General features: G+C 46.0%; 1 protein-coding gene and 1 pseudogene across 2 annotated transcripts in view; one reads left to right on the top strand and one right to left on the bottom strand.

Annotated features, from left to right (window-relative positions):
- adamts10 (ADAM metallopeptidase with thrombospondin type 1 motif, 10) overlaps window positions 1-12,515 on the top strand; it is a 185,015-nt gene that overhangs the window by 56,287 nt on the left and 116,213 nt on the right. The window lies entirely within an intron of this gene.
- Window positions 7,721-8,095, bottom strand: LOC144688855 (histone H2B type 1-H-like; annotated as a pseudogene).

Here is a 12,515-nt window from a genome sequence, read left to right as displayed (position 1 = left end):
GGCGGTGGGGGGTGATGTGGTGGGTGTCAGATCAAGGCCTTGATGGGGGGGTCAGGTTGAGTCAAATCAGGCCTTTGGGAGGGTGGGGGTTCGGGTCAGGTCGGGCCTTTGGGGGGCGCGGGTGGGCGAGTTCCGGTTGGTCAGGTTGGGCCTTGGTGTGGTGTGAGGGGAGGGGGGTGGGTGGTGGCTCCGGTTGGGTTGGATCAAGTAGGGCCTTGTGGGGGAAGGGCATCAGATCAGGCCTTGGCGGGGGATAGTTCCGGTCAGGTCAGGTCAGGCCTTGGCCAGGCTGGGGTCTGGTTGGGTCGAGTCGAATTGGGCCTTGGGGAGGGGTCCGGGTCAGGACTTTGGGGGAAATCCAGTCGAGCCTTGGTACAGGGGCATTCAGGTCAGGCCTTGATGGGTGGGGCGGGTTGGGTCGCGTCAAGCCTTGTGGGGGTGTCCAGTTGGGTCAGGCCTTGTGGGGGTGTGGTTTGGGTCAGGCTGGGCCTGGGGGTGCAGGGGGGCGGGCAGGGGAGGGTGCTCAGGCTGGGTCAAGTCAGGCCTCAGGGCAGGGGAGGGCAGTCAGGTTGGGCCAGACCTTGTGGGTGGGGGTTGGGGGGATGGTCAGATTGAGAGGGGCCTCGGGGGTTGGTGGTGTGGGGGGGGTGGTCAGCTTGGGTCAGGGTGAGCCTTGGAAAGGGTGGGTTAGGTCAGGCCGGGGAGTGGTGGGTCATCGAGGTTTGGGGGAAGTCCTGTGGGGGGTGATGGGGAAGTCTAATGAGGTGGGGGGGGAGGAGAGTGAGTCCCGCGGGGGGTTGGTGGGGGAGTCCTCAGGAGGGGCAGGGGAGGAGTTTCATGGAGAGGGAGTCCTTTGGGGAGTCTGTGGATGTCCTATGGCAGGGGGAGTAGCCGGGGTGGGTTAGGGGGAGTCCCCTGGGGGATCGGGGGTGTGAGGTAGTCCATAGGGACATCGGTTTGGGTCCGTACAATAGTTCCCAGAAGCTAGAAGTGGTTTTAATTCTTCTAATTTTTTCTGGGGAACTATTGATGTAACACAGTTGGAACCATCCGAAGTTTACGATTTAAATTGAAATTTTCAGATGGCTCCCTGTGCAGGGTAATTGCCCATGGAAAATTCCTAGGCAATTGCTGTGTAATCGTTAACTGGGAACTTCCGGGGAGGTGGATTCCCCAGCACATCTGTGAGGTACCCCCCAGGTACGACGCCCTGGGGCCCAGAGGTTATTGCCCATTGTCTCTAGAAATTCCTCACCACCAAATTTAAACTGATTGACCTGTAGTTGCTGGGTTTATCTTTACACCCTTTTCTGAACAAGGGTGTAACCTTTGCAATTCTCCAGTCCTCTGGCAATACCCCTGAGTCTAAGGAAATCTTGAAAATTAAGGCCAGTGCCTCCACAATTTACATTCTCACTTTTCTCAGTATCCTTGGATGCAGCTCATTGGTCCTGGTGCCTCATCAACCTTAAGTACGGACAGCGTATCCAGTACCTCCTCCTTTTCAATTTTAAACTCTTCAAGTATCTGAACTACCTCCTCTTTCACCAAGACTTGCAGAGCACCTTCTTCCTTGGTAAAGACTGATGCAAAATATTAATTTAATACCTCAGTTATGTCTCCTCCTCCATGTGTAAGACCCCTTTTTGGTCCCTATTCGTCCCCATTCCCCTTTTACCACCCTTTTAGTATTTACATACCTATAGAAGACTTTGTCTCTACCTTTCATGTTAGCTGCCAGTCTCTTTTCATACTCTCTCTTTGCTTCTCTTATTTGTTTTCTCATTTCCCCTCTGGATCTCCTATATTCAGCCTCATTTTCGGTTATTTTATCCACCTGACATCTGTCATAAGTGCACTTTTTCTTCTTCATCTTAATCTTTATCTCTATCATAATCCAAGGATTTGTTTGCCCTACCTTTTGCCTTTGTGGGAATATACCTTGACTGTGCCCGAACTATCTCTTCTTTAAAGGCAGCCCATTATTCAGTTACTGTTTTGCCTGCCAACCATTGATTCCAATTTATCTGGCCCAGATCCATTCCTACCCCTTGAAGTTGGCTTTCCCCCAGTTAATTATTCTTACTCTGGATTGCTCCTTGTCCTTTTCTGTAGCCAACCTAAGCCTTATGATACAATGATCACTGTCCCCTTCTCCTACTGACACTTGATCCACTTGGCCCACCTTATTCCCAAGGACCAGGTCTAGCAGTGCCTCCTTTTTCATTGTACTGGAGACATACAGCTGTTGAAAACCTTTTCAACTTGTCTTTCCAGTAACTTAAAATAGCACTTAAACACAAAATGAATGAATTTCCTTGTCTGCTGTAATTATCCTATGTTCCGACTCTGACTGCTGTATTTTCCGGCAGGTGTCGAGACCATATGCAGATCTTGACTCTCATTGGTGGTCTGAGGCCCGCCTGCTGGCACGATTTTCCCAGAGAAGCTGAATTAATAGGCCAATTAGGACAGTGGGTGGCTGCACATATGGGAGGGACAATAAGAGCATCCAAGGCTGTGGCAGCCAGCAGAGATGGGCATTGCCAATGCATGTAGGTGACCACAAGAGTGCTTCAAAATGGAGGAACCCCTGAACCCTTCTAAAATGTTTAGAAATAAGTGATGCCACAGCTGCCAGTCCGTCATTGTGAGGGAAAACCACCTCACAGAGTGGCCTGCAGCTGTGGCTGTGACTGTGGCCCACTGATCCCCATGGCTTCAGGATGGGGGGAGATATAAAGGAGGCCTTGCTGGTCCCCCAGCCTGCCACCAAGAGGCCACCTCCAAGCAATGGCAAGGATTCGAGTTCAGCGGGTTGCCCACGCACTGTTAGAAAAATTGCAGGCATGAGAAAATAGACCACTCAGTTGCATTAATAAGGGAGACTAATTGATGTCCCATGTCACTTGCTGACTGGTAACCTACCTCTCAAGAGGCTGCCACTGGAAAAACCGTACAGAGGCAGTAGCATGTCAGGTGACCAGCATGCCAGGCTCCTGTGTGAAATAGCTGGCACATCCACCTCCAAACCCGCCTCTGCCTCCATGACAAAATCTAGCCCTCTCCTTCTACAGGTTGAAGTGCTTTGTGATTTCCTGAAGGCATTCTATATAAATGTAGTTTTGTTAATTCCCCATCAGAAATTGACTAACTCCACACAATCCAGGGGTTGGACCTAGGCCCCTTTGGTCTATATGAAACAGTTTGTACTCTGCCTTTACAAACTGAACCATCAATTACTTATTTATTTTTTAATCCCTTGTTTGATGTGTTATAGAAGGGCTTACCAGCACTTCGAAAGAGTAGTACCTGGTTAGAGGTTTTACCTGAAGTATTTTATGTAATTAAGAGAGAAAAAAATCTTACAAGACAATTTAAGTTGCTGAAATTATAACAATGTTGATCGATGTCAGGATTTACAAACCAAGTTAAGTTTTGTTCAGTGATCTGAAATGGGCTTGATCATGAGCCATAATTGCATATGTGCCAGAGACAAAATGTGTTTTATATCTGATTGCGCTGTCTTGTGATTATTGTATGGACATTTAGAATTCTCTTTTTTTTAAATGACTGAAATGCCAGGACTTTGAATGGGTCCAGCTGTCTTATGGAATATGTTATAAGTGCAGAGACCTAAAAAGATCCGACACCAAGGGGTTGACCTTAAAATACTGGTACAAGCCAAGTCTAAATAATTAAGATCATGCTCATCTCACCCAACTGGCAGTGTCTTAATAGAATTTACATTCCCTATTGGTCAGTTCATTTGCAAATGCAAAGTGCATTCAAGTGATGACAGGAAAACTACATAAAAATTAGAATTAAAGTGGTGGGATAATTTAAGGGACAATGTCAAAGGGAGAGATAAATAAGACTCAAAAGGCATCTGAAACCATTATCCATCTTTGTCATGAAGTCTCGGGCAGAAATTAAAAGAACAAAAAGCCCCTTATGGAAGCTTGAGGTTGTTGGTAACTGGTTAAGCGTCAGCAATACGTGTTCTTGCAGCACACAACTGCATGACACTGGATCTGGCTGTATCCTGCCCCAGAACTTCTTCAGACAGTTCCTACAGCCATAATCAGATAGGTACTAACCATGCCTGTAAATTGGTTTGCTGGTAAATTTTGGTGACGCCAATTGGGTTTTGCTAGCTGATCTGCCTGGCAGATTTCATTTCATATTGCGCCACACAAAGCTGTTGGGAGGCTCTGAAGAACCACCCAACATAATGGTAGGTCAGGCCTTCATGTGCGTCTTGTGCTTTTTCCAGCCTGTCATCGCAGCCTCCCTGGTAAATCTGAGCCTTTGCATGTGTTGCTTGTCTACCAAAGGGAGGTCTGTTCACCTACAGCATGCAAATGCTAATACATTGGTTGGTAAGTTCTACCTGCTATGCATCCCAATCCATCTTATGTCCCTTCAGTGGCTTTCCTCTTTATTTCAGCTAATTGATGAACCTTTGTCATTGATCCCCAACCGGTGAAATAGTTTTTCTTCAGGAGCCCCTTGTTCATTTTAAAAGGTGCTATTAAATTTTCTCTTGAATTTCCCTGTTCCTGTGAAAATAACGCAAGTGCCTCACCTGATCTTTTGTCGTCAGTATTATGAGACACCTTGAGCTGGATTTCTTGCCCCAGACAAAGTCTGGATCAGATAAACTGACCAGATGTTCAAAAGTCATAACCGGGACACATTGAAAAGCCTTGGGAAGGTGGGACTCTGTAATGATTGACATGTTGAGTGACCAATGGCAGGAGTCTGGAGGAGGGGCAGTTGATGGTAGGAGGTCATGTGATGGCATCTTAAGTGGCGTTAACAGTCATGTAATAGTCAAAAGAGTGAAAAGCCTGTGACCAAACTGGCATAATTTTTTCTGTTTGCATTACTTTTTGCTGATTTTAGGTATTATAATTTTAAGGTGCAGTTATATCACAACATTGGTATTAATGTGAGGGGGCTGGTGGGGTTGCAAAGGGAATAGAGAGGATTCAGTAAAGGGAGGTGCTGCCTTGCCCAGTTCCAGGCCTTTGCTTCAGCCTCTGTGCCTGGAACTGGCCGCTGCTCCCCACCCGGCTCTTGTTCACTCATTGGCTGCTGCTCCTGTTAGCCGGCTCTGGCGTGGTGCTGAAAGACTCTAAGGATTTCCTCTTGAGCAGTGGCCTCCTGTTCTCTTTCCCCGCCAGCTGGACCTGGCTCATTGTACTTGTGTGTGTGTGTGTGTGTGTTTGAACCAATGTCTGTCTATCTGTCTGCAGCTGCAACAGCTCCCGGTCACTAACCGCCCCCTGGGTTTGGAACTGCCAGGGCTTGAATGCACCAATCAGCACACGCGCCTCTGGGCAAAGCTCCCTCACATGACCTGCCAACTGAACACTTTTGTTACAGGCCTGCTGATTGGTCAATTTCCAGACATCATCCTGGTCCTTTTAATGATTTACAATTTAAAAGGAATCAACATTTTAAAAGATGTTATGTTCCCAGTAGATAATGAAATTGAACGCAAGGATTGGGTGAAGGGGGAGGGGACTAGGGGGAGCTGAAAGTCCAGACTTTGAGCAATTTGAAGAAAACTGTCAGGACACAGGAGGCTCAGTGGAAAAACCTGGACTGTCCCGGCAAAACCGGGACGTCTGGACAGCCTAGAATCAGAGGTGGGTGGGAACTTAAAACTAGCCCCAATGTCCAACATGCCAGTTCCTGGTTCCATCCTGCCTCCAAGCCATTTTACGGAGTAGGGATTGGGAGCCGGAAGGGTTACCAGCCCACATGCAGCAGGTTTCTGTTCAATAACAGCCTGATTGAAGCCGATTTAAAGAAAGCCAAATGGGAATTGGGTTCCCACCTCCAGGCAGCGGAGGCCAATTTAGGTGCAAAGAGGTGGGCACCTGGTGGTTGGTCAGGCAGGCTAGTTCTCCAGACAGTCCTAAAGGCCCTCCCTGCCACCTTGGTGCAGGAGCAGCCACAGGCCATCCTGTAGAGGGGCTCACCCAAACTCCACCACATTCGTGTTAGCCAATAGAATTCGGAAAAACTGATGAACAGCTTCAAAAATGCTGACAACTCAAGAAGCAACGTACAGTGAAAAAGATCCCTGTATAAATGCTTAGGAAAGTTTCTCTCTGGGACTGAAGAATCCGAAATAAAATACATTGAGCAGATGGATCAGCTATGAGTGAGCCCAGGGTTACAGAAAAAAGAACAGAAGCCATGTATTCAATTGATAATTACACTCGCTCAGAATCAAATTGAGTAGAGTAGGGCACTGATTTGTCATTATGTTACAATGGGGGCATTTTAGTGAATTTGTGGTTAAAGAACATTATTCGGCACAGTAATGAGAAATTTACAATTTCCTTCAATTACTGAATAGAAATAGTGGAAAAATATTCCCTCGACTTGGGTACAAAATTAATCTCCTTTTCACCCTGTGTATAAAAAAGGAAGTCGAAAACGCTCCAGTACTTAATGGATTAAACATACAGAGAAAGTTAATTAAAACTTGAAGAAACCAAATGGAAAATGTTCAGTTCTTGGGTGAAGTTTTTTACGCCTTTTGCTGTGTACAATTCCAAACAGAATTTTATTTTAATATTCCAAGCTCATTTGTTTTACAGCATTGGCTTGGTGCAGAACATAAATGCATCGCATATGCGTAATAATTTGTCAGTGTTATCCCCAGTTGCTTATTGCTGCCAATTGCCGCAACATTCTTATCTGATAATATCCATTCTCAGAAATGTCAGTTTAGAAACTTACTGAGACTAGTGTAACATGTTTTTGTATGCATAATCTTTCTGCAATTAAATAATCCTGTTGAAGACAGAACAATTTTTCTTATACTAGCAGATCTACCCTGGTTGCCAAGGGTGTTTTGGAAGCTTTATAAGAACCTAGCCTTTGACTAAGTTGTATAACCAGGGACATTGACTTGTATGAATTGGATCAAATCTGGAGGCATTTGGAAGGGCACTTGGTTGTCTGGCAGTGCAAGGGTGGAGAAGGAGGTGGATTCTCAAGATTTTGATAGAACTAGCAAGTTTGACAGTATTGAAGATTCCTGAGATCTAGCACTATAGGGGGGAGCTGAGTTGAACAGTCCTGAGATGGAAATGGGTCCAAGGGAATGAGGCCAAAGCTACTGATAAGCCGTTTTGAACCACCAGGGCCCAATTTTGCATTGTAAGTAGGTAAACTGCCCCCCTTACCTTTCTGCAGCCCTTTTGTGTTGTAATATTGGTTCTTTAGATGTCTTAATGATGAGATCTTGAGACCTGTATATTTAAACATGAACCATTTACTATTTGCCTTTAACTATTTATAGATCCCAGGTTATTGTCACGCATGGTGTTGTTCCATGCAGACAGGCTGCTTCCAGAGTGTTTTCTCTAGACTGTTCTCTCTAAGTCTATTACCATATGACTCTATACACCATACCATGGGCAATGCTATTCTCCTGTCCAACATTAACCCTTGCTCTGCCAAAAGCCTTTACATCACAATAGCATGCAGGCACATACAACATCATACAACACCCCCCTTTCATCCCCAAAGAAAACTTTCCTCCCTTCCAACAGAATATAACTATACAAACTTTACTTGCTACCACCTCAAGTCTCTGACTTCATAAATTCAGATGGTCTTAAGGCTTGACAATTCTTCCAGATCTCGATCTGTCATGATTGGAGGAATGTGTTTTTCAGTCCATTGCGGAGTTTTACTTGGAACTGGTGTGCTTGGTCACCACTTTTGTCCCTTCCAACATAGCATGCTTGGCCAGTTCCCCGGGCAGCAGCAGGCGCATGGCGGTCTGGATCTCCCAGGAGCTGATGGTGCTGCGCTTGTTGTAATGGGCCAGACGGGAAGCCTCACCCATGATGCGCTCAAAAATATTGTTCATGATCGAGTTCATAATGCACATGGCCTTGGAGGAGATGCCAGTGTCAGGGTGAACCTGCTTCATCACTTTGTAGATGTAGATGGAATAACTCTCCTTCCTCGACCTTCACCACTTCTTCCCATCCTTTGCTAGTGGTTTCTTTAAGGCTTCCTTGGCTCCCTCCTTGGGATCTGGTTTCTTCTCATCAGCCATTTTCAATTTCAGACACAGAAGTAGTGCTCTGTGTTTCTGGTACTTGGTTATCTCCATTCGATTTGCTTTTTGCGCTCCTTTGAGTTGCGTTTCTCTTTATTAACAACTCGTCTGCTTTTTTCGTACACTGTGGGTTTGTCCCATTCCTTCCGAGGGAAATGTGCACTCCGTTCATTCCGAGAATGGACTCCAATTTTTTTTTTCTGTGGTGTCCGCCATGTTCTTGCTGGACGTATACGACTCGCATATGGAACCTTCATTTCCACTTATCACACAATTGCAGCCAAACACTTTTGTTTGCTGTTTTAGTTTTAAACATTTTTGCAAGCTTGTGCATCTTTTCATTCAGCTCAGTGGTTCTCAGTACATCTGAGACATCCAGTGCTTTGTCTTCTTGTAGTTCCTTGCACTTCAGTGTCGAATATACATCGTCTGATCTTATTTCTGTCCTTCCTTTCTCTGCCTGCAACGTGGAAAGTTTGTCGGCTTTTCCTTTCAATGCCTCCTCATTTTCATTCAACTGCTTCTTCAGTCTGTTTCTTGCAGCCTTCGGCTTCCTCCTGGAATATGGAACATTGCTGAGTCTTCACTGCCAGCTGGTTCTTCAGTTTGTTCAGAGTGACATTAAATTAATTTTGCATCCCTTTGTAATTTTCCAGAGGTACAAACTGTGTTCTGAGCTGTCCTTGTAGTGTGTGAAGATTCTTCAACAGGTTTTCCTTTTCTTTGCAAAGCTTTGCCTACTTCACCTTGAGTTTCCCTGTAATTCTGTGGAGCCTCCTTGAGGTTATTTTGCTGTGCTTCCATTCCGGTGTTTAAGACAGTCTTCCTTTCTTCATGTTGCTGAATGGTCATGCTTTCCTTTTGCATTTGATCTTGAAGGACAATCAATTGTTCTTTCAACTTTATGTTCTTGCTGACCTCTTGCCAACTCACTCTGGGCTTCAATGTTTTGCCTCATTGACTCAGCTTGAATCTTGTGCTTCAAATCGTCCAGTTCAGCTCTGATGCAAACATTTTCCTGGAGAACAGTGTCATTTACTTTTTGCATGTTTTGCTTCTTTTGAGTTACCTCAGATAGTTTTCCTTCATTCATAGCCATCTGTGCACTCTGCACTGCCATCTGCTGTTGCAGTAAACTCTGTCAGCATTTTCAAGAAACTCTATTTTTGAGCCTTTCAGCTTCTTCTCATCCATTTCTTTCTTATGCACTAAACACTTTGGCTCGTGCATTTCAGTACTGGCGTGGTTAACAGCCATCCTGTGGTTTACTTGAATATTGTCTCACTCATTCTGGGGTCTTCTGAATCCATCGCTCAAGGGTCTCTTGGCTCCCTCTCTCTCGGGTTTCTTATTGTCCTCGGTGCTTTATTGGGAGTTGCCCTCTCTCTGGGATCTCCTGTTGCTCTCAGCTTTATTGGGAGTGTGCTAGACCACTCTTGTGTCTGGTATAGCCATTTCCTTATCCAAAATGCATCTGGATTTTCTAACTTTCTGCCCATGGCCATCTGTGTTATCTTGTAGTTACAGCTTTAAATGTCATTGCCCCTTTAAGGCTATCTGTGCAGTAACTTTTTTTCACTTCAGGTTGTCTGTAGCTGTTGGTTTTCTTTGTTGTGAGCTTCCCGTGCTTTTATAACCTCCACGGGCCACCCAGCAACCGTGGGCCTTCTTTTGTTAAACCTTGGGCAATTCTTTCTCCTTTTATCTTTTACCTCTGAAGGCTCTTTGCACTTTGAATGTCCCGCATTCTGAGAGTTTTGGTGGGTACATGCTTTTTTACTAAGCCACGAGCTATCAACTCTGCAGGTTTTGTTTTTTTTTTAACTCTCAGTGCCATCTGTTTTAAACTCTTGAGAACAGGAGCATTTTTTTTTTCTTTACTGAAAAGCTTTACAGGCAAGATTTATAGTTTGGCAGGCGCCCACGATCGGATCCCAACCATGATTTCGTGCTGAGAAGCTCAGCGTTGCCGGGGTGGGGACAGGAGGAGAGCAAGCGCTGAGGTCAGCGTGGGCGCGGGGGATACAGAATGAAAGCTCCTTAAAGGCAGAGAGCTGCCTCAGGGAGCTGAAGAATTTAAATGCAATAGCAAAAGATTTTAAATTCCGGAAAAAATGCCCACGCATCAAAATCAGTCATCTGGACATATACAAGATGAAAATTCTGTCCATACATTTTTTTTTAATTTAATAACGGAAACCTCAGCCCACCCATGGATGAGGTTTCCTGAAAAATGCAAAGGCCGCCTGGCCAACTCGCCCACCCGTCAACTGTAACATTGGATGAGCAACGAAAAATCTGGGTTAATTACAACTTTAATGGTTTTAATAAGCCTCCTAATTGTCGGCAGGTGCACTTCCGACACTTACACACGCCCACCGACCGAAATATTGCGAGCGTGCGATGACGTTGGGGCGCCCGCCCACATCATCACGCGTTATTTCACGCTCGAGTGCATCAGGCCCGCACACCAACCGAAAAACTCTGCCCTACTTTTCCCAACTGAAAGGATTCCCTGTCTCTTAAACTCTGCAAGCTTTTTCCATTTTTACTGTGCCCTGCAGGTTTCCCTCTTGACTCTGCCAGCCGATTTTTTTAACAGGTTTTTTTTTTAGCCTGAGCAGTCTTCCAGCTTCTCATTGGATATGCTGAGCCGTGGGACTGCCACCTGTTATATAACGTAAGTACAGCTTTTTTGTACTTTTGTCTCATGAACAAATCAGGTCCTTTGACTCTGTGTCACTAAGGGTCTTGCAATTTTTGGAGCTTTGCTCACTGTCTTGAGATCTAACCAAGCGTCTTAACTCAGCGTCAGAGTCTTGCAAGTTTTTTGTAGTATTGTTCATCCATCTTGTAAGTCAAGCAGTTTTTTGTTCTGCGTAACTCAGGGGTCTTGCAATTTTTGTAGTTTTGCTCACCCGTCTTTGTGACCTGACCAGGTTTTTTTTTCTTTTTTTAATTCTGCGTCACTCAGGAGTCTTGCAATGCACTTCCACTTACTCTGGTGGATTTCTGAACTTACAAGCCTGTAGCAAAACTTCTTCAACTGTTCCTTCAAGTTTGTTCGTAGGTGCACGTCTCTCTACTTCATCCTCAGCTGCTTTTAGTTTTTCATACCTTGGGATACTGTCCTGGGTTCATCGGTTAAAATGCCACCTTTCCTATCACTGCTGATGTGATACCTTTTGGAAGCAACCACCACCGCAATCATGTTGTAATATGATGACAGCTGTTCTGGCTCATAGATGAGATCTTGAGACTTGTATATTTAAACGTGAATTATTTATTGTTAATCTTTAACTATTCACAGATTTTACACCTCGCAGGTGGGCACGCACATGACCCAATCGGACAAGGAGATGTCGGGCGAGCGTCCCGACATCATCCCGCACGTGCGCAATCTTCAGGTCGGCGGGCGCGCCCGGGATTCAGAGTCACGCCTACCATCAATTAAGAGCCCACTTAAGACCATTAAAAACCCAATTGAAGCCAATTTTACATTGACCATGCAATTTCACGGGCAAAACGGGCAGGCGGGCAGCCCACATTTTGCCAAACCTCATCCAAGGGCGGGATAAAAAGGGTCAGTAGCATTGCCAGTGTGAGTAGTGAGGAGTTTAGGAGATAGTTTGCTGCTGGTTGCTTATTTGAACTTGACAGCTTCAGTCTTAACATTTCTAGGCTTTATGTCAGGACTCATTGGTGTCTCCAAGGACCCCGGAGGATTCACACTGTGTGGATGCTTTCAGGTATCAGACAGCCTTCTATAACCCTGGTAATGAAGATTGTGGCCTCCGCTGGTGGAACCTACCCTGAGGAGGAAGAGAGGGGCAGAAAGGAGAGGAGGCCGGGAGTCCCAATGCAGCTTCCATGGGAGGGACCTGTGGGAGGAGAGGCACAGGCACAAGGGGTACATGGCCAGCAGGTAGTCCAAGGTGCAAGGGGCCGCAGAAGACACCAGCACCCTGCTGCCAGGATTTACAGGTGGCGATGCAGCTACCTCAATATGTCCGAGGCTCAATGCAAAGAAAGGCTCCGCCTCTCCAGGGAGACTGTGACCTCACATGATTGGGCATGAGATCACCTCCAACTGTGTGGGTGGACATCCCATGCCAATGGCTCTGAAGGTCACAGTGGCCCTCAATTTCTATGCCTCTGGCACTTTGCAGGGATTGGTGGGGGATCTTTGTGGAGTGTCCCAATCAGCTGTCCATAGTTGTGTCAAGCTGGTGACAGAAGCTCTATTCAGGCAGGTCCTGACCTTTATTCTTTACCGTAATTCTTTATCGTATGGGCGAGGCCAGCCAGGCAGAGTAAGCCAGGGGCTTTGCAGCGATTGTTGGGTTCCCCCACGTCCAGGGTGCAATCGACTGTATACATGTGGCCATTAAGGCGCCAGCGGGCCACCTGGTGCCTT

This window comes from Cetorhinus maximus, chromosome 13, assembly GCF_964194155.1.
Source record: "Cetorhinus maximus chromosome 13, sCetMax3.hap1.1, whole genome shotgun sequence".
Taxonomy (NCBI): Eukaryota; Metazoa; Chordata; class Chondrichthyes; order Lamniformes; family Cetorhinidae; genus Cetorhinus; species Cetorhinus maximus.
This window is presented reverse-complemented; position numbering and strand designations above follow the sequence as displayed.